At 37.4% G+C, this 21,926-nt stretch overlaps 2 pseudogenes; both read left to right on the top strand.

Annotated features, from left to right (window-relative positions):
• The first annotated feature begins 1,351 nt into the window (after positions 1-1,351).
• Positions 1,352-3,456, top strand: LOC122341392 (annotated as a pseudogene).
• A 4,107-nt stretch (positions 3,457-7,563) lies between these two features.
• LOC122334661 lies at positions 7,564-18,463 on the top strand (annotated as a pseudogene).
• The last annotated feature ends 3,463 nt before the right edge of the window (positions 18,464-21,926 follow it).

Genomic DNA, 21,926 nt, shown 5'->3' with positions numbered 1-21,926 from the left:
TGTCGTCCTCTCAGTCCAGCAGTTCAATGATCTGAGGAACCTAATTGGTTATAAATGACAAGCCAATAAAACAGTAAAACTGAAAAATAAAACACTGGAAACTTGCATGGAACAACAAGTAGTTACAGAAATAAGCGTATTAAAACTTGTGCAAACCAGTCGTCTGACATACAATCTAGCCATGGCCAAATAGAAATGTCTTGCTCAAATGTTTGGCTTGACATACATAGAATTGGTGACTGAGTGATCTTTATCGGTTGCTGCATACAGCGGACACACAAAATGGCTGAAATACGGGCATATAAACGCCAGAAAATGTAACGATAACACTCTATCACGTGTGACGTCTTTCCCAGTAACCCAGATTGATAAATATTACAAACTTTAAGTGCATCTTTGTCCCTTCATACACAAAGCCGAATCCTCCTTCAACCAGCTTGTGACTTGTTTTATAATGCATGCGAACATGGCTTATTAAAAGATAAGATATTGTGGTTAATATAAAAAGTATCTACCAGGATATGTGTAGGCCGTTGTCAGTGGGATAACTACCACACACCATTTCAAAGAAGAGTATCCCTTGTGACCACATGGCCATTAGATTTCCATTACTTCTGATGGACAGTACGCTCTTGTGCCTGCAGTAAAGACGGTTGACACATTTTGCTTGATTTTACATATAGGATGTTTCTGTGAGATAATTAATAAAATATCAAAACACTGAAAAGTTAACGAACTCCCCTGCACTCAGAGTCAATCAGTTTGACCTCCAGGGTGTTCTGGTCCACCAGCAGGGTCTCCGGTTTGAGATCTTCAATCCTGCAGATCATCTGGAGCATCATGAAGCTATTCAAGTCCGTGCAGGGCATGTGCAGCTCCATGACCATGATTCAGTGGTCTGTGTCGTCCTCCCAGTCCAGCAGTTTAATCATCTGAGGGATATGGGACCCTTGTTGGTTATGAATGACAGGCCAGTCTCCATGAGGAGGCTTTGGGATGACCACGACACAGCTGCTGCTCCAACTAAGCAAAATATAATTTGTTCCACCCAAGCAAAAGAATGAAAATGTACGGCTTCCTTTCAGCCATCCAACAAAAAAAAAAAATGATAAGGACTTGGCTTTAACTGAAGGACTTTTATTTTGGCGTGGCGTTGTGACGTCATTTGTTTGCGCCGCACTGCGTCTGTAGAAAGAGGAAGGTTTGAGTTTTAAGCGTGTAAACCGTTTAAATCAAGACGTATTGAACGTGACATGAATATTTAAATTGACATTTTAACGGACGTTCTTTTGTGTGAGAAAAGCGCGCCCACGCGTGAATAACAGAAAGTGTTCGTCTTATTTCTCCTCTGTATCGTGAATCGGTTCAGCTCCAAACCTAATAAAACTCACCTGTCTCCAAGTAACCGCTTGTTAACGTGACCCTGTGCTTCATAGTAAACACGAGCTTGTTCACTAGCTAGTAGTGATGAGAGAAGAGATGCTTAAAGCGGTTCACCTTCTTCTCAAATCAAGAAAAGTACGTCCTGACGTTTTCACTACAGTGTAATGAATATAATTTATATAGTAAATACACAAATAACGAACTTTCTGTATTTATGTTTCTTTCCGCTATTTTTTCCTATCGAGCGTCCGAGCAAAGAGGAGAAGCTTGTGGTAAAGCAGCCGAGATCAGAATAATTCACTATTAAAGAGATGTCTTTTATTAAAGAGGAGAGGGAAGACGTGAGGATCGAAGAAGCATTCGAGTCAAGCATGAAGATGTTGAGACCCAAACAGGTTGGTTTTCATTCAAGCTGAACTCAATCATTTCCCAGGTAAAAAAAAAAAAAAGTATTTTATATTTTATATAACTTGTTTTTTTTTTTAAGATAACTTATGCGATATTATATTTAACTGTTATTTTGAGACGGTGTGAATATGAACTAATGCACATTTAACACGCATCTCTGCATTCGAAAAATGTATTAAGCGCAAAAAGAGAGCATTTCAATTTCATTATGGAAGTGTTTAGAAAATGGACATTTTGGAAGTTTTCTGTAGTGGAAGGAAGTAGAGATTTAATTAGTTTGATCTGCAGTCCAGTCCTCATTAGAAGCGTCATCTTGACACCTAATACCATATGCAATAAAATGAATGAAATAAAGAAGTAATATAATTACACTGAATATTACATACATTTATGAAAATATCCATAAAAACAAGCGGCTTAAAATATTTAACTCTTTAAACCTGTTGTAAACCTGTTTTTTTGGTGCATCCTTAGCGTGCACATTATGATAATTGTTCTCTATAAAAACATTCCTTGTAACATGATCTGCAGTTTAGCTTAAAAAAGTTATTGTTCACCTATAGAACTCCTCACTATCATTAAAACACAGAATACCACATAAAAAATGATCAAACGCATTCACTATGTGTCTGAAGTTAATGGAATTTCAATACTTATCTCCATTAATGAGTGGAACATTTATTGTAAATGAATCAAATCGAAATGAAGAATGAAAATGGTTTACACTACTTCTCACTTCAAAAGAGTTTGAACGCATGATCTAGAACGTCTGTGCAGTGCCTACGTATTTATGCCAAGTTGCTTATGCTTATTACGCTGGGGTAAACTTGTATTTGTCTTTATTCACACTAGACCAGATGGTGCTGAAAGAGGAGAGTCAAGAACTCAATGGAAAACAGCACAAAGATCAGCATGAAGAATATTGTGACTTAAAAACTGAAGAAGAACCTATTTGTTGCTCACAGAGCGAAAAGGCTCTGTCCAAAAAAGAGCTCGAAAGAAAGCAACCGGAAGTATTTTCATCTGCTTTCACTGCGGAAAGAGATTTGATCAACAAGAAAACCTTAAAATCCACATGAGAATTCACACCGGAGAGAAGCCCTACACCTGCCAACACTGCGGAAAAAGGTTTTATCAGCAAGGAAACCTTAAAGTCCACATAAGAACTCACACCGAGAGAAGCCCTACGCCTGCCAACAGTGTGGGAAAAGTTTCAACAAGAAAGGAAACCTAACAGTCCACATGAGAATCCACACCTGAGAGAACCCTTTCACCTGCCAGCAGTGTGGAGTTAGTTTCAATCAGAAAGGAAGCCTCAAAATCCACACGAGAATTCACACGGGAGAGAGTCCTTTCACATGCCAAGAGTGTGGAAAATGCTTTATTCGAAAAGGAAACCTCAGAAGCCATGTAAGAGTTCACAACGGAGAGAAGCCTTACCCCTGCCCACAGTGTGGAAGGAGATTTACACACAAACCAACCCTGAATGTCCACATGAGAACTCACACTGGAGAGAAGCCGTTTGTGTGTGCTCAGTGTGGAAAGAGTTTCCGATATCATTTAAGCCTCAACAACCACGTGAAGACTCACTCCAGAGACAGCTGTTTGAGATGTCTGCAGTGTGGAGAGAGTTTCACAGACAGGAAGCAACTTAAGACCATGTAATAACCCACACTGGAGAGAAACCTCACATATGCCTTCACTGTAGCAGAACCTTCAAAAACAAGGCGGCTCTCGAAAGCCACGTAAGAGTTCACACCGGGAGAAGCCTTTCATCTGCCCTCAGTGTGGAAAGGGTTTCACGCTTAAAGGAATCTTAACATTCACATTAGGATTCACACCGGAGAGAAGCGTTTACGCGTGTCTTCGGTGTGAGAAGAGTTTCATGTATAAAAGAGACCTGAGGCGTCATGTTCAAGCTCATTCTGCAGAGGACTTATAGTGTTTTTCAGTGCGGTAAAAGGTTTAGAAAAAGAAGCAATTTCTAAACTGTTTAAGTATTCACTTTGGAAGAAAATTCTGAATCAGAAAGAGATTATGAGAATTTGCATGTGCGAACAAATAATTTTTATTTGCTCAGTGCAATAAAAACATTTAAAGTCCTGCAAAGGAGTGTATGCGTGTTTTTCTATTAAACTCATTTCTGAACATAAAAATGGTCATTTTATTTTTTATCTGGAAAAAGACGTCCTTCGTGCCTTTTTAAAATTGCTTGACTGCAGCTCTATACTAGGGTGGAGCTAGGGAGGGCCACTGTCCTGCAGAGTTTAGCTCCAACACGCCTGCCAGGAGGTGTCCAGTATGCCTGGTAAGACCTTGATTTAGCTGGTTAAGGTATGTTTAATTGGATTTGGTGCTAAACTATAGCAATATCAGCAATATATTATGGTTTGCTTTTATTAAATTATGCCCAGTTTGGGGAATTTCCTAAAAGAAGATTTTTGAGCAAGGACGGGAGGGATTTATGCCTGATGTTGTTATAGTTGCATAGCCTCTACTGCCATGACTCCTGGAAAATGCTTTTATTCTGCATCACCCCACCTCTTGCTTGATCCGCTACGCTGTTATCAATGAGAGGAACGTCTGTACTTTTTTTTTATCAATGACATGAGCCAATTAGGTAATGTGGTCATAAACGCCCCCGTTTTGGCCTCGCCCACCAATCTGGTAGCTGTTTATAACATACATGCTTCCCAAATTTTAATCCCATATCTGGATTACTTGGCATGTACTCTTTAAAGGCACGGTGTCCTCCAAAAGGTACACAGCATTCATCAATTGGGACAGCTGGGCTATATAAGAGGCAGATATTTGACCCGTTTGTCCCAGATATTTCTTATTGCAGTCATGCATGTCCAGTGGATAAGTCTGGTATCTTTGCTGTCAAACACAATGACCTTTTTGAAGGTGCTGAGGTTGCCCAGAGACCAAATCTGTATGCTGGAAGAGGGAAAATATACGTTAACCATAAAAAGTGGTTCGTACGGTCGGTGAGCTCAATCTCGCGGCAGTCATCTCAGAAAGTTGCCGGTATCTGCTTGATCTCCTTAAATTTAGGAAGATGTGAGCATAAATCTCTTTGTTCTGACACTTTGCCATGAAGGAAATATGTTGATTCATCAGTGTGTAGTGTTGCTACAGCTAACTCAACAATATCTTTAAGGAGCATCCAAATGCTCCATGCATTGTCTTCTTTATGGAAAAATGAGAAGTGGGAGGAATCTGATTAAAGCCCTGTTTTCGTGGCCATTTCCACTTATGGTATACCCTCCATACCAGCTGGTGGTGGAAATACACCATTTTGTTGGTTGTCAACCGCCAATAAATTCGACAAAGAAGAGGAGGGAGAAGCGAAAACGACTTCACCTGAGCTTTTATTACCCTCTTCCTGCATTTGCATGTGAATGGAAGAAATGCAAAATGAGATGCCATTTCAGACTGCTGTGAACCAAAGCTTACCAGTTGTATCATACTTATTGGTGAGTCCGTGTTCTTCACATAATCCTGAGATGATTCCACAAATGTGCAATCATCTAGAAGTTAGAATAAGGTTGATGTTTGAATTTTTACATAAATATTGTGTTACACTGATTGAAAATGTAACATTATTTCAACCAAATTTCCGCATTTTATTTATAAAAACTTATCTAAACTCTGAAAGTAGAGACTCTCTATGGACAAATCACGTCTATAATTTTATTTTTATTTTTTTATGCCGATGTCCATGCGCATGCATCTTAAAAAGCATTTTACTGGTATAATGTTGATAACATGTTTAAATGCCACAATATTTATTTAATCTCTAAAAATGAAACAGAAATATCTCGGTACGTGTAACCTGGATAAAAAAGCAAATATTTTGAGGGTGTATCCAAAATGCAACTGGTGTAATCTCTGGTAGCCTTGGGATGGGTGTGCCCACATAGAAACAAGAAAACAATAGGAGAAGGATTAGCATAGCTGCTGTTTATATTATTTCAGACAGAAGATGATTTATTTCTTTGCATGGAACTGCCTTTAGTACACTTTCATGACCTCATTACAGGCCAAGCACCAGATCCCTTGATAAATGTTTTATTTGCTTTTAGCATTCGCTTGAACAGTCTTTATAGAGTCTTTATAGACTACATATTCCATAGTATCATGTAAGCGAGAGGAACACAGGCCATAATACCTGTAATTTGAACAAATTTTTGGGGTCTGTAAAAATTTGTACATATTATAAAGAAGTCTCTTCTGTTGATGTTAACACCTCTCCACATTGATTCTGTCACACTCTGCTGTTGCTTAGGAATGAGGAAACACTGAATAAACTTCAAAGGTCTTTAACGTAATCGGATTTCTATATATAAACTATGCATAATATAAAATGATAATATATATAGTTTATAGTGCACTGTGACATTCAGACGTGAATCACAATGATTTGTGTGTACATGATAAACGTCTCCAGGTTATGAATATAACCACGGTTCCTTGAGGGAATGAGACTTTGTGTCTTTGGAAATGTCTATGCGTGACCACTCTCTGAATCTGCTGTTGAGTGAAAGGGCATGACATCATAGGCAGGCGATGTCAGAAACCATGAAGCAAAAAAGCCAGCGTCAGCCTCTTGTCATGTAACTTGTTATGAACTGTGCTGACAGGGATGCTGGGAGAATGTCAGCGTTTAGTTCCCTATTCATAACCTGGAGACGTTCCTTTTCGGGAACTTGAGCTGCGTCATACAAGCATTGGTCAACGAGATGCCCACACCACCAGAATTCCAAATGCCTGGAGACTGGAACCAGAGGACCAAGGAACCTGGGGTAAAACCAATGTCTAGGCCAGACAAAGGTAGAAGGGATTGACCAGTCCGCAGCATTGCAGAGGTCCGAAACTAGGACACCTGCAGGGAAGGCCTTAGATGCCGCCATACTCCTTGTGGAGTAAGCTCACACCTAAATAAGTGGTCCTCTGTGATGTACAAAGCACACTTTTCTTGGCGTTTAGTCATCTCAGTTGTGTCATGTGAGCGAGGATGACATCTCGATGTCTTGCCACTGAGCTAAAATCAACTATTCATCGATGTAGTTTAGTACGCGGATGCCTTGAAGCCACAACAGAGGTGTGCTGGTGCAAGTGCGAAGAACCCAATATTGGTACGCCTCATCCCCAAAAGCAAAACTTTGTCATATGGAAGGATGGAGACGTGGAAGTAAGCGTCCTTTAAATCTATTATGACAAAGTAGTCCTTGGACCTGATTTGTGAAATTGCTTTAGCGTGAGCATCTTGAACTGGATTCGTACACTAAAATCGTATGTGATAGCTCGCCGCCAGGGGGAGCCCAAGCTAACCGCTGATGGAATTCCCTCAGGGGTGACAAGCTTCTCAGCCCCACAGAGATATTTCTTGGTGTATGGGGCTGAGTGCTGTGCCGATGGCACTGGCGAGAGACATGTAATATACTTATATCTTATATCAATTTGCAGTTTTCTTATTTCAGCTTCCAATTTCTGTATTTGTGAAGCATCCTGTGCACCCAGACAAATTAAGAGATTAAAATAATGAAAACATAATGATTACTTATTTAAATAAACAAATAATACACATTTCACAACTCAGCCCCTGTGTACATTAAGGCAACAGCATTATGTCAACTATGCTTATATAATGACAACATTGCTGTTGTGACCAGAAATTGCTTTACAAAACTAATGGTTCTTCTGCATTTAAAAACCTGGAAGTGTGAAAAAGCTGTTGCTGTTTTTGTATTTTAATCAATTGTAGCCATGGATGTTATGTATATTGCCTGTGTTCCCCTGTCATGTGTTTAGGACTCTTGTTTTGTAATGTCTTCTATCCTATTTTTTCTGTGTTCACATTCTTTTGCTTAGTTCCTGTTACATCCTTTAGTACTCATACTGTAAAAGAAGAGCCACTGTAGTGAAAGTAGTCTTATAGGATCTTGATGTGCTCATCAGTCGAGAGTTCATTCTGCTGAAAGAACAGGAACTGGTTAAGCTGGTCCATAACTTGTTTGGATCTCATTTTTCTGTTGGATCTGTGAATGGAGAAGTCTTTTGTTACAAATTACTCAGAAGCTTAGACGGAGGATCCAATGCAGTGTTCACTGAGAGAAATCTACAAAAGCAGTCAAAAACACATGGCGGTCAGAGTCCAGGAAGTAGGTAATCAGAATTGCAAGCTATCCATAATGCAGAGATAACAAACAAGATTACAACAATAAAACTCAATCATTAACTCACATAGTACAAACAAAACAAGCAAATGACTGAAGTGATCAAACAATGGCTCCAGGCAGTGGTTTATGGGAAATGTAGTTTATTATGATGGAGCTAAAAGGTTGGAAAGAGAGTCCCCTAATGTTATGTAGGCTAATTGATACAAAAAATCTGGTTTGGGCATTACAGGTAATGTGTTACATTCTCAGTGTTTGCAATTGTAGGTTTGAAAAGCACAGGAGAATGAGTCACTATGAGAAAAGAGAGGAAGGGGTTGTTGATCACAACCAAAACCAGGGAGCAGCAGAGGCCAGCTGTGTGTCTGTGAAGATTGACAGATCCACAGAAAACACCCTTAACTTTAGGGATGGAACGGTGGCCCTTAACTCCAGGTAATAACCAGTTTTCTTAATATCAAGGCAGAATCATGTCCTGTATCCGGCTGTGACAGTGACTCAAGTCTTTTAAATCCTTTCACCTTTTCGTAACACGCTGTACTCCAGCTGACGCGCGACCCTCTAAGTGATGGTTTCTTTCTGTTGCATGGAAATGAATAAAAATGAGCGAACAATACATTTATTACATTATTTATTCATCTTTTTTAATGTTAGTTGAACTAACAACTGTATTAAGTACATTAATAAACTATTGTTCATTATTAGTTCATGTTATCTGTAGTAGTTAACTAATGAACCATAGTTTAAAGTGTTATCATTAACAGTCTAAATTCTGTCAAGTTTTGTCACTTTCAGTAAAAGTGTGGTTATGTTAAAGGCCTGTGTTTTTATTTATTTATTTATTTTTCATTCAGTATCATTAAAATTGTTCAATTAAAAAAATCTCAAAATGAGGGTTATATTAATTAATAAAGTAATCTTTACAAAGCATTTTCTGTTTTGGTCAAATGTATCTACAATTTTCAGTTTTGGCCTGGTTCTGGTTTGGTGCATGCATATATATATCACCAAGCCAGCAGAGGGAACCCTTACCTGTGATCACTTCCTCTGCTGCTACTTCCTGTTTAAATTCTGAAGCAGGCCCCAAATGCAGGTTGTATTGTTTGTTTGTTTGTAGTTAGCCTAGCGGTTCCTTGTCATAGATCCTTTGGTTTTGACCCTGCCTGTCTTTAATCTCTTTGATTGTTTGCTGCCTGACCCAACCTCTGCCTGTTTTTGGATTCTGTTGTTGCCTTGCCTCTTATACTCCTGTTTGCTGTGTCTGCCTGCTTTGACTATGCCTTCATCCAATAAAAGCCTGCGAATGGATCCATACGCCTCAGACCCCTCAATCATTACAGAATGCAACCTCAAACCAGGATCCAGCGTTTTTTTCCCGATCCATGGACAGGTAGGCGTCTCGCAATATCTTTACTAAACCTCAAGCAGGGCACCCGAACACTTGAGGACTACACCCAAGAATATCTGGACCTGGTTTACCTCAGACTTACCGGACTGTTTGTTAATTGAGTTCTTTTGTGAGGGAATAAATCAGCCACTCAAATCACGACTTGTTCGGGAGGGTCCACGTGGGTCACTTGCACAGTTTGTGGAGTTTGCCTTAGTGACTGTGGGGTCAGCTTTCACGCTGGGTATTGAGGAAGAGGACACCGCATCGACTCCTGTAATGGCCGCCTTCCCAGAGCCGCTGCCCAAGATGGCCACCTTCCCAGAGCCGCTGCCCAAGATGGCCACCTTCCCAGAGCCGCTGCCCAAGATGGCCGCCTTCTTCCCAGAGCCGCTGCCCAAGATGGCCGTGTTTTGACGTCTGCCTGCTTCTACCATGCCTTCATCAATAAAAGCCTGCGAATGGATCCACACGCCTCAGACCCCTCAATCATTACATTTTGTGAATTGCTGAATTCACAAAAGAGATGCTTAATTCGGTAACACTCACTATGAAGCCCGTATTTATAATACATTAAAAGGGTATTCCTAAGGCATTATAATGAAGGCACAGTTCATTAAAAATAACTTTATAATATGTTGAATCATCTCATTAAGTTTCAATGTAAATAATATTTACTTATTTGTGGTTCTAGCATTTATGAGTATGACAGCTTAAAACACACATTGGACATGATTCATCCACCTAAGTTGCAATGCGTTATATTTCTCATAGTTATAATGCATTATAAGTTTGATATCTTCTCAGACAGCTATAAGATCAGATTTCAGGTACCCATGAATGCCTAGCTGTTTGATTATTTAAAGATACCCTTTAGATAGCTGTTGATAAGTAACTCTGCAACAACATGTCAGCTAGCCTTCATTAGAGTATTACTAGAGTATTACTTAAAAAAACATGAACAATCTGACTGTTCAAAATTTTTTGGTGAACTTTTTTTTTTCTTATTTCTAGATTTAACAGACATTTCATTTTACTGTTGTACAATACACCAGTATGATTTGATTATATAAAATACTACAAATACTTTGAATTACTTTTTTATAGGGCAGAATAGTTCCTATACTGCAATAAATGTTATTTCAGTTAGCACTAGATTGTACTTTTATTTATTATTTATTACCTAGATGACTTTAACAAAAGCACAAACCATATTGTCCCTAGCTTTGAGTATGAATGAAATACACTGCTCTGTGATATTCAACTCGCCTTATTTTGGGTCTGAATACAACATCAGGTCATGCACAGATAGGATTATTTAAATTTAACATCTCTTTAAATTTAAATCTATAGTTATTCACACAAACTTTTGAAAACTTCTATACTAACATGCAGATAAAAAAAAAAAAAATAATAAGTCTGTAGTTTTGTCAAGTTTAGGCTTACAATCAATGTTTGGTGCTTGTATATCAGTGTCATTAATTTATCATTTCCTTTGATTTTAGGCATTAGGTTAGGTTTAGGTGTAGAGATATGCTCAAGACTAAATTTTTGGATTAAAATTTTGTTCCAGGATCAACAAAATGTTAACCCAGGACCTAATCGAACTCAGCAAAATTATATCAAATAGTTTACGGTGAAATATTTTATCAAAATACTGTGTCTCGGCTGGTGGTCACATGGGTTCACTAGAAGATTGTACTGCTCATACTAATTCATTATTTGTGTTCTTCTTGTTTCAACTGTGTGGATAGAGATGATCAAACTATCCTGCAGCAGGATACTGACCAAAAAGCAGATGATGAACTACAGAGAGCCAAAGATCAACCCAAAATTAGCGCGAAGAACAAGTATGACAGCGTTTATGAGAGGAACAGGATCTACGCACAACTCCGTATCATACATGGAGAAAATGAAGGGGTGAATGAAGAACATGAAGTGTTGTGCATGGAGAAAAAACAAGATCACAAGATACTTCAATCAACTGCAACAACATCTTTAAAGACCCACCTGGACCAGGATGTAAGAAAGGCAAAATAAAGGTAGTTCTTACCAAAGGCATGGCTGGAATTGGAAAAACAGTCTCTGTGCAGAAGTTCATACTGGACTGGGCTGAGGGGAAGCCAATCAGGATGTAGATTTCATGTTTGTGCTTCCATTTCGAGAGATGAACTTGATTCAGCATCATCAGTACAGTCTTCATAGACTTGTGCTGGAGTTTCATCCTGAGCTTCAGGATCTGGACTCAAAGTTCTATGAGGAGTGTAAAGTTGTGTTCATCTTTGATGGTCTGGATGAAAGCAGAACTAAGCTTACATTTTCAGACAGTGAGAAAATTTCTGATGTTACTGAGACTTCATCAGTGGGCATGTTAATTTCAAATGTCATGAAAGGAGATCTGCTTCCTCTGCTTACATCTGGATCACCTCAAGACCAGCAGCAGCCAATCAGATTCCCTCCAAAAATATTGACCGTGTGACTGAGATTCAGGGATTTAATGAGCATCAGAAGGAGGAATATTTCAGGAAGAGGGTCAGTGATGAATATCAAGCAAGCAGAATAATTTCACACATTACAAGAATAAGAAGCCTCCAAATCATGTGCCACATCCCTGTCTTCTGCTGGATCTCATCCACTGTGCTGCAGAAGCTCCTGAAAGATGATCTGAATGCAGAAATCCATAAACTCTGACTGAAATGTACATCCACTTCTTACTCTCTCAGATAAATGTGGGAAATCAAAAACACGAAGAGAGAGATCCAGAGAAACTCCAACAGCAGTCCAACAAAGAAGTGATCGTTAAACTTGCTGAACTGGCTTTTAAACAACTGATGAAGGGCAATGTCATGTTCTCTGAGGAGGATCTAATTGAGAGCGGTATAGGCATCACTGATGGCTCAGTGTATTCTGAGATTTGCACTGAGATCTTTAAAGAAGAATCTGTGATTCATCAAAGGAAAGTCTACAGCTTCATCCATCTGAGCTTTCAGGAGTTTCTATCTGCTTTGTATGTATCTCACTGTCATGTGATGAACAACATGGAGCCGTTACAGTTGTTTCTGGATGATAAAAATGAGAAGAACAGACCAAAGAGTAACAGGCGCAGATCTAAGAAAATTCCTTTGTTTCAGCTACTAAAATTAGCAGCTGATAAGACTAATCAGATTGAAAATGGCAACCTGGATCTTTTCTGCGGTTCTTGCTGGGCATCTCACTAGACTCCAACCAGGAACTCTTAAAGGATCTACTGTCACAGACAGAGGACAACTCAAAGAACATCAAAGGATTCAAGCGGTACATTCAGAACACAATCAAGACAAATGACAATCTTTCAGTCAACAAATGCATCAATCTGTTCCTCTGTTTGCTGGAAATGAATGATCAGACTCTGTATCAAGAAATTCAGGAGTTTGTGAAATCAGACAAAAAGTCAGATATGTATCTCTCTTCTGCTCACTGTTCGGTGATAGCCTTTGTGCTGCAGATATCAGAGGAGGTGCTGGATGAGTTTAACCCTATGGAATACAAAACAACAGAGGAGGGGAGATGGAGATTGATCCCAGCTGTGATAAACAGCACAAAAGCTCTGTGAGTATTCATTTGTATCATTACAGACAGAAACATATTAACTAACTTTTGAATCTGGATTTTTCTTTTCAATAAACTCCTAATTTGCTGCATACCCATAGCCAGTAAGGTAGTTAAGATCAAGTATATGGTGGATTAGGGTTGTAGAATGTGGTCATGCAGAATATGGCATTCATACTTGCTTTACAAGTACTAATGAACAACCAGTATGCTAGCAATATGCATGCTAGTTAATAGTGAGAATTGGCCCCTAAACTAAAATATTACCTATATCAGTTTATTTTTCATACTCAAGCTAATGCATTAAGAAATTCATAATTATCATGATCATCAGCTGGACTGCCCATGAACTCCTTTAGAGTAGTACCTAGTTCTGTGTTTCATAGTTTTTTGTTTTTTTATTGTTTTGCCACCTACCCTGACCCTCGCTTGTTTACTGGATATACCCTTTTGCTGGTGTTTGACCCTGCCGGTTTTGACTCTGTAATAAAGCCTGCATTTGGTTTCCTCAACTCCGTTGTCATGATCACCACGTTACAATAACCCTGCAGTTGAAAGCATGCTGAACAGCAGACAGTAGAAACACAGCTGTGAGATAAGGTGTTTAAAATCAATTACATTTCAACTAATCGCCATATATAGATTGTACCTCAAGTTCCTTTTTTCAGAATTTATAAAATTTAACATTGTTATGCAGTGAATATAGGAAACATCACTTTTAAACATTCATTTCTTCTCATTGTCCTTTTGTATTATAGACTTGGTAGAATGCGTCTTTCTATTCAGCAGTGTGACAGTTTGTCTTTAGCTCTACGCTCATCAAACTCTTGCCTGAAACAGCTGGACTTGAGTAACAATAACCTACAGGACTCATCAGTGAAGCTGCTAGCTGCTGGACTGAAGAGTTCACACTGTCAGCTAAACATACTGAGGTTTGACTTCCACATTAACCACTTTTATTCTTGAAACCCATTACATTACCATTTTGGCATGACATAATGTCTCAGTTGGTAGCACTGTTGCCTCACAGCCAGAAATCACTGAATGAAAGAGAAACACAACAACTACAGCTGCCTTCAGGCACAGATTAAATCAATTGAAATAAAGACATTATATCATTCAGCAAGATCCGATCTCCTAAATCAGCATTACCAGCTTCACACATTACTAACCAGACTGGTGTTATTTTTGTCAGATGTCTACAGAAATGCTTAATGAGAATTAATAGAGATTTAAATGTTGTTGATATTATTTTTATTGTTGGGCACTACCATGATGGAGATGAGTGTTAGCTTTAGTTTGACTCTTAAACCTTGACTTGTTCTTTGGTTGCTGTAAACGTGTTTTTATGGCAAAAAAAAAGCCAAGGTAAAATCTGTGATATTGTTAATTCTCTTTTACTAGTGATATGTCCATCATTATCTACCATATTCACAGATTTTACCTTCTTGTTGACTTTTTTTTACCAACGTGATGTTGTAATAATGAACTGTCTGTTATACATGATGTTAAACATCGCTGACAATTGGGGAAAAAAACCCACAAGAATTAAAATATGAATATCAACAACGATGACAATCAACCACTACTAAAACTCAACACAATAATGCTTTGCTCCAGAAACTGAGTTTGATTTCAGAATCCCTGCACTAAACTATCTCTTTTTTTTATAGTTTTTTTAAGCCAGGATGATTAACAAACTTTTCTTATGTGATCCCATTCTCAACTTACCAAAATTATCATGCACACAGAAAATATTAACCATCCCTCTCCTCCATAAAGCACTGTCATTCTCTATTCTCTGTCATTCTTTAGACTTGCTAGATGTCATCTGTCCCATCAGTGCTGTGAAAGTTTGTCTTCAGCTCTTCTGTCATCAAACTCTCTAACAGAGTTGGACCTGAGTAATAATGCCCTGCAGGATTTAGGAGTGAATCTGCTTTCCGCTGGACTGAAGAATTCAAACTGTAAACTGAATATACTAAGGTTTGACTTTCACAATCACATATTTACTAATGTTGTTAAACCTCAGCCTTAATGATTATAATGGGAGAATTGTAGTAAGGTTGTCCCAGAATAGAAATTGTTTAGTCTACTGGAAGTTGTTTACTTTAGCCACTTTAACCTAAATATTACATGTTGTTTATTTTAAACATTCTTGAAAATAATGTGAGTCCCACTTTCTGTTGTGTCCTACAGAGTAACTAGATGTATATGTAATATGTTACCACAGCATACAATAAGTAGTATCAACAGCTGTAATACTTCTGTAACTATTCACATGTAACAACCCTTAGAAAGGTAGGTGTAAGTACAAACGTGTAACAGCACGATGGTAACAACACTTTTTCACTTCATTAAGAACCCACGTAACAGGAATTATATAACTACATTTTGTATAACAGTATGCATAATTGGAACAGAGCTGATCTATGTGGTGGTAATGGGTATGTTTAGAGTGGACATGGGATTTAGGGGTGAAAAGGGATAGGTTTAGGGATATGTAAAGTGGGATGAGATAGATCTGGAGTTGGAGTTGGTGCACCACTCTAATACCAGTGTACTTAAATGGTAACTCCTCAGGAACTGTCCACTTATTTGTTTATATTTATATTTAATGCCTAACTTACTGGCCACTGCTGTGTAACGTCAGAGATATTGCATGGCAAATCCAGAGGAATCGTGAAAATACTTTGTTGCTGTCTAACACTGCAACTCAATTAAAACAATCATAACATAAGTCATCTATTTTGATGTTGCTTTGTTTTTCTTTTCAGACTGGTCTTCTGCACTCTCACTGATCAGTGCTGTGAAAGTTTGTCTTCAGCTTTACAAACATCAGACTCTCAGCTTAGAGAGTTGGACCTGAGCAACAATGACTTACAGGATTCAGGAGTTAAGCTGCTCTCTATTGGCCTGAAGAATCTAAACTGTCAACTGAACATACTGAGGTATTTGAGAACATAGAAAAGATATATAATACAGAAAAATAATTACTTTAATCAAACGAAAAATTTCACTTTAGTTCTGCAATGCCTCAGAAGATCTGTTGCTGTATATGGTCCAGTTTTTCATTATAATTACATTTTTTTGGGCTTAATATTGACACTTTCCTAATGGTCAACAATACTGATACCAGTGTTTTTGGCACTGATCACTATTGCACAAGTAATAAAAATTCACTTTTAATGTTTCTCAAATACTACCAGCAACAAGGAAGTGTCTTTCTGATGTCAGTGTAATACAAGAAAAAGAAAAATAATTGTTTTGCAAAAACTGAAATGAAATGGTCAATATGAAAATCAAACTTGACTTTAAAAGTTGTTAAAGAATTTAAAATAATAAAATAATACATTTTTAAAAATGTGTTTATGGTGACTAATTTTGTACATTTGAGCTGCTTGAGCCGCAAACAATTTCACACAGTTACGTCTGATTTGGTGAACTGGTTATGTCACTGTGTATGAAAAAGACTGATTCATTCATGAACCAAATATCGCTTTGTATTATATGTCTATGGATTACAGGTAATATTGTTGTAAGTGTCTAGTTTCCTGCACAGGTTTTTTCTCACTTCATAAGACCTCAGTATATATAATAATTGTGTGTTCTTTGATATGGGTAGTTGACGTATCTGTGTGTTCTATGGTGTGACATTAAAAATATATATATACCTCTCTCATGTCTTTGCAATTCAACTTATTTGTATGTCCCATGGTGTACATAGCAACAAAATTTGAAACACAGTCCAGTTTTTTGTCAACCCAATCATTTATTTATTTTGTTTAATTGGGTAGCTATTTTTTTAACTGATTGGCCGTTCTTTAATAGTCTACTATTACTTACCAAGGCGAGTAAATTTTGTTTGAAAATTATGTCTGATTGCCAAACTAATGTGATGTGGACTGTTGCTGTGTGTTTTAGGTTATCTGGCTGTATGTTGACAGAGAAAGGCTGTGATTATGTGTCTTCAGCTCTGAGTTCAAACCCCTCACACCTGAGAGAGCTGGATCTGAGCTACAATCACCCAGGAGATTCAGGAGTCAATCTGCTCTCTGAAAAACTGGAGGATGCAAAATACAGACTGGATAAACTCAAGTATGTTGACCAGGAAGAGTCTCAGTATGAAAGCTATTTATTGGCTATTTGCCTCTCTTTTTTGCATCACGCTCAGTGTGGAAAGATTTTCAACTGCTGTGTATATGTATACGCAGATTTAACTTGCATTGTGAGGTCTAAATGTTCCCACCAGGACAGGAAAACTTTAAAACTAGCTACAGTGTGGAAAGTAGACAATAGTCTCACCAAGGAAAATTAGTAAACAGACTAAATAATGCATTAATTAAAATGTATGGAAAGCACAATTTACCGAAACAAATCTGTGTATGTTTTGTAGTATGGATCATGGAGGGGAGTTCAGGATTAAAGCAGGACTACACAAATGTATTTCTACACACACACACATACACACACACACGAATACACAAACCCACATTTTGTAAACTGTGTTGTTATAAATGTAGTCTCTTCTCGTGTTCAGATTTCTGTGATCTCACACTGGATCCAATCACAGCCAACAAAGACCTCATTCTGTCTGAAGATAACAAAAAGGTGACATATGTGGAAGAGACACAGGCATATCCTGAACATCCAGAGAGATTTGAAAGGCTTCCTCAAGTTCTGAGTAGAGAGAGTCTGTCTGGACGCTGTTACTGGGAGGTTGAATGGAGTGGACACACAGATATCGCTGTGGCATATAAAGGCATCGGCAGGAGAGGAAAGCGTGCCGACTGCTGGTTTGGATTCAATAATAACTCCTGGTGTCTGGCCTGCATGTATGACACGTTCTGTGCCTGGTACAATTATCATGCCACTGACACGCATGTCTCTTTAAGCTCTTCTAATAGAATAGGAGTATATGTGGATGTGTCAGCCGGCATTCTGTCCTTCTACGATGTTTCTAAAGCACACAAACTCATACACATACACACATTCAACAACACATTCACAGAACCTCTCTATGCTGGATTCGGGCTTATAGCTTATGCATTTAACTCCACATTATCTCTGTGTCAGTCTGATAACCCTGCGGGTAATAATACAGATGACTGACATTTTGTAAGTAACATGCCGAGGTCAACGACCTATACTTATTTGTTCTTGTTTCTGGTACCAGCACAGTAAACAATGGCATAATAGGATAGTTCTGTGAAAACGGCATGTCCCACAAATTATTGAGACACATGTAAAGAAATGATGGCTATGTTCTGATGGCTGGTTCTGCAGCCAAACATTTTGGATAGTGATTAAAGTCTATTAGTCATTGTGGGGCTGATGGGTCAATTTGAGTATCTCGAGTACATATTCACAATGTTTAAATAGTGCTGCTCAACTATCATTTTATTGCATTTTTTTGTTGTTGTAATTCAGTCATTTTCTTGTTCTGAAGTACTCTGGGGTTGGGTTTATTGTAATCTGTGTGGAGTCACAATGCAATAAAGATGCAGAACTTTTATACTTGGGCTGTTTGTTTGAATTTGAATTTATTCAATAGATAGAAACCCCTTTGAGATGTAACATCAAATTTTTACCAGGGTCCAAAAACAAACTAAAAGATTACAACAAAAACAAAGCGTAACCTATATACAACAGTACACTCAAAAATGATTCTTGCCCATGCTTGAAATAAAGCAAACAATTTAAATAAAGTATATGTAAAAAAAAAAAAAAAAAAAAACTATAAAATAACTATTACGAATTACGCTTTCTCAACATGAACGTAAGGGAACCGAAACCAACCTGATCAAATTAAATAAACTATACCTAATGTGTTGCAGGAGATTATACAAGGTAAGATATTTTCTTCATTCATAATTGATGCATAATTTCTTCTTTTTTTTTTTTTTTTTTTTGTAATATAACTAAACTCGTTTAATTTCCTTCATGTACAGTGTTCATCTTGTCCCTCTGTTGACATTTAGTTATATGAGTATACAAAAGGTTGCAAAGTTGTGATTTCATTAAAAACTCAAATTATATGTCATCTTTTCACGGGTGTGATAAGCAGGAGACACACGACTAATATAAATGAAAATAACGCGCTTTAATCCCCATTTAGAGATGAAAATTACAGACAGGCAGACAGGCAGGCAGGCAGGATAATATCACACGTAAATACGGACGAGATCGGACCAACTGAACTGAAAACACAGGACTTAAGTACACAGGGTAAATTAACAAGACGCAGCTGAAGACAATGATATAATTAACATGGAGGGAAGGCAGGGCACAGGGAGCACATGGCACGAGACAAAAACAATAAACAAAGTCCAGAGACGTGACACATCTTTACTATTTCAGAGACCTCATCATTGTGACTTTCCACATTGTCTCCAGTTTGGGGCACTCACTTACAGTAAGTGTTGTTTTATTTAACTAAATATAGTGTGTTCATACACACAAAAGTTTACTTGTTCACTTACTTGGTAAAAGTGTTAATGTTCTCGCATTCTTTTTTTTTTTTTTTTACTTTTAGGTATGTGAGTCTTGGAAATGTGGCAATGTAAAGTGTGTGGTACAGAAGTATCCAAGTTATTGAAACTAATTCTAAGCTCAAACATGGACATTTTGGAGCTAGGTTCAGGCATCCTTGTGTATACAGTAATTGTCCTTGCTCTTTTAAATCCTAAGTCATATATACCGTGCCCACGGCGATCAGTCATCTTCAAAACAACATCAGTTAGCCACATTTTCATGTCAGCTGTGCACATGCGTTGAATGAAAGAGATTACTTCAGTCATCTAAATGAACATTTGCATAAACATGAAATTGTGCCCTTTGTATTTTTAAAAGTACGTTTAAAAGTAACATTTATAACACATTTCATACAAGAGCAATTACAATAAATGTTTGAAAATGCAATTTGTTTTGACTATTTATTTAATACAATTAAGAACTATATAAAGCAAGTAACAATAGCTTATTAAAATAAATAGTTTATGTATTAAACAAGCATAAATCACAGTTCAACAGTTCTATCAAATTTATTCTTATTCATTTACATTAACTGAACATGAAGGGGTAAAGCTTAAACAATTGTTATTTTTACATTAAATTCATGTGATTTAATTGGATGGAAAATTGACATAAATTTTAACATTTGGGGTTAAATATTTTTTTGAGTGTATGCGTCTGCAGGATATTTTCAAATAAGATTTAAGATTATAGCCCTATAACCTGCGTGATGTTCACTGAAATATTTGACTTCTAACCCTCACAAAGACTGTTGTTGACTGAATCTCACGCGAATATAAAATTTGCCTCGCGTATAAAATATAAGTTCTTTTCATTTATTTGCGCGGGTTATCGTTTTAAAAGAAATCAAAACAGCTCACCAAGTAATTTTCTCCTTCCTTCTGTCGAAGGTGTCCACTCCAGTCCAGCGGATGGCGGTAAAACACATACATTTGTTTACCGAACGCCATTACACCTCAGAGAAAGAAGTTCAGTTTCATTGCGCTCCGTTGTTTGTCGAGATGCTGCCTTCATACAAACGGTTAGGAACGGTTTCTGTAAATACAATGAATAAACACAGCTTTTAAAGCAGGTAAAGTAAATACCTGAAATAGTCTCATCCTCACATAAGTGACAGAATTTTGAGGTAAATAGGATTATCTGGAGGGGATCTGCTGCTGTTGAGATGATGTTCGTTAAAGAGGAGACCGAGGAGGACACCAGTGAACCAGAAGCATGGAGAATAAAACAAGAGGAACCAGAAACCTGGGGAATAAAACAAGAGGAGCAAGAAGGTTTGTGTTTATTAATGCATTAATCTTTAATGACTCTTTGTGGTACACAGAGTGATTGATCTAAATTACATTTGATCACATTAAACACTTATCACAGTAGTTACTTCTTCATTGATTATATATTATTCAGACAGTAATCCTTAATTCTTTCTTTATAAATGCATTCAAATAATGTTTTAATTATTATTAACAATTAGACGTAATAATGATATTTTGCTTCTTTTATCTTAAAACTGCTTGCAAATGTTACAGAGCAGTTGACAAGCAACACTTTCAGTCCAGCTTTGGTCCAGAGAACCCTGGCTAAAAGCAGATACATCGTTTAGGTGAAGATGCTTTATTTTATTTTAAAATGATTTCGAAATAATTTTAACTAATTATTTGATGTCATATCATTTAAAAACACTCTTTAAATGAATGTGACAAACTAATTCGGTCAAAAGTAATCAAAAAGCAAGGATACTGCGATTTATGATGTTTAGATTCTATTTGTTAATAAATATTAGAATCTTAAACTACAAGGGTCTAAGAGGATCTCGTGTCCAAATAGTTGAATATTACCCATTTTCAGTGTCGGATACCAAATTGGTCCCTTTGCAAGCAGCGGATACTTATTTTATTTGATGTACAATGTCTGTAGTCCTGAAGAAGAAACAAAATGTTAAAATTACAAGTGTGTCTTGGATATGTCAAAATAATTGTGTAGAAAATAGACATTTGAGTGTCATAAATGATCTTTTTCTAAATTTGTGTGCCTGTAACGCAATGAATATTATAGTTATCCTAATATAATTAAAGTTTCTAGTTCATTTTTTTAAACGCCCCGTCCAGCTCCATTTCTGCGTATTTTTAATGGTCAAAAATGAAAAGCGGTGTTGGTTTTTATCTAGTCATGACTGTTGTCAATGCAAATATGCTAATAATAACAGTAACCAAGGGACTGTGATTGTGAAACGTCAAATTATGAAGACTAGGATTAACGGTTAACTCTGTATAATATGAACACTATGAAATGTAAAATAAAATTACCCATGCTTCAGAAATACCCAATGTTCATTTCAAGCACGAGAGAATGTTCAGGTACTATATTTCAGAATTTGACATTTAAAGATAAGAATATGACCCTAAATTTGTGCGGAGGACCAACTCTGACAGGGCAAGCCATTACGC

Source organism: Puntigrus tetrazona, chromosome 3 (genome assembly GCF_018831695.1).
Source record: "Puntigrus tetrazona isolate hp1 chromosome 3, ASM1883169v1, whole genome shotgun sequence".
Classification (NCBI taxonomy): Eukaryota; Metazoa; Chordata; class Actinopteri; order Cypriniformes; family Cyprinidae; genus Puntigrus; species Puntigrus tetrazona.
Note: the sequence above shows the minus strand (reverse complement) of the source record. Positions and strands in the feature narration are given on the sequence as shown.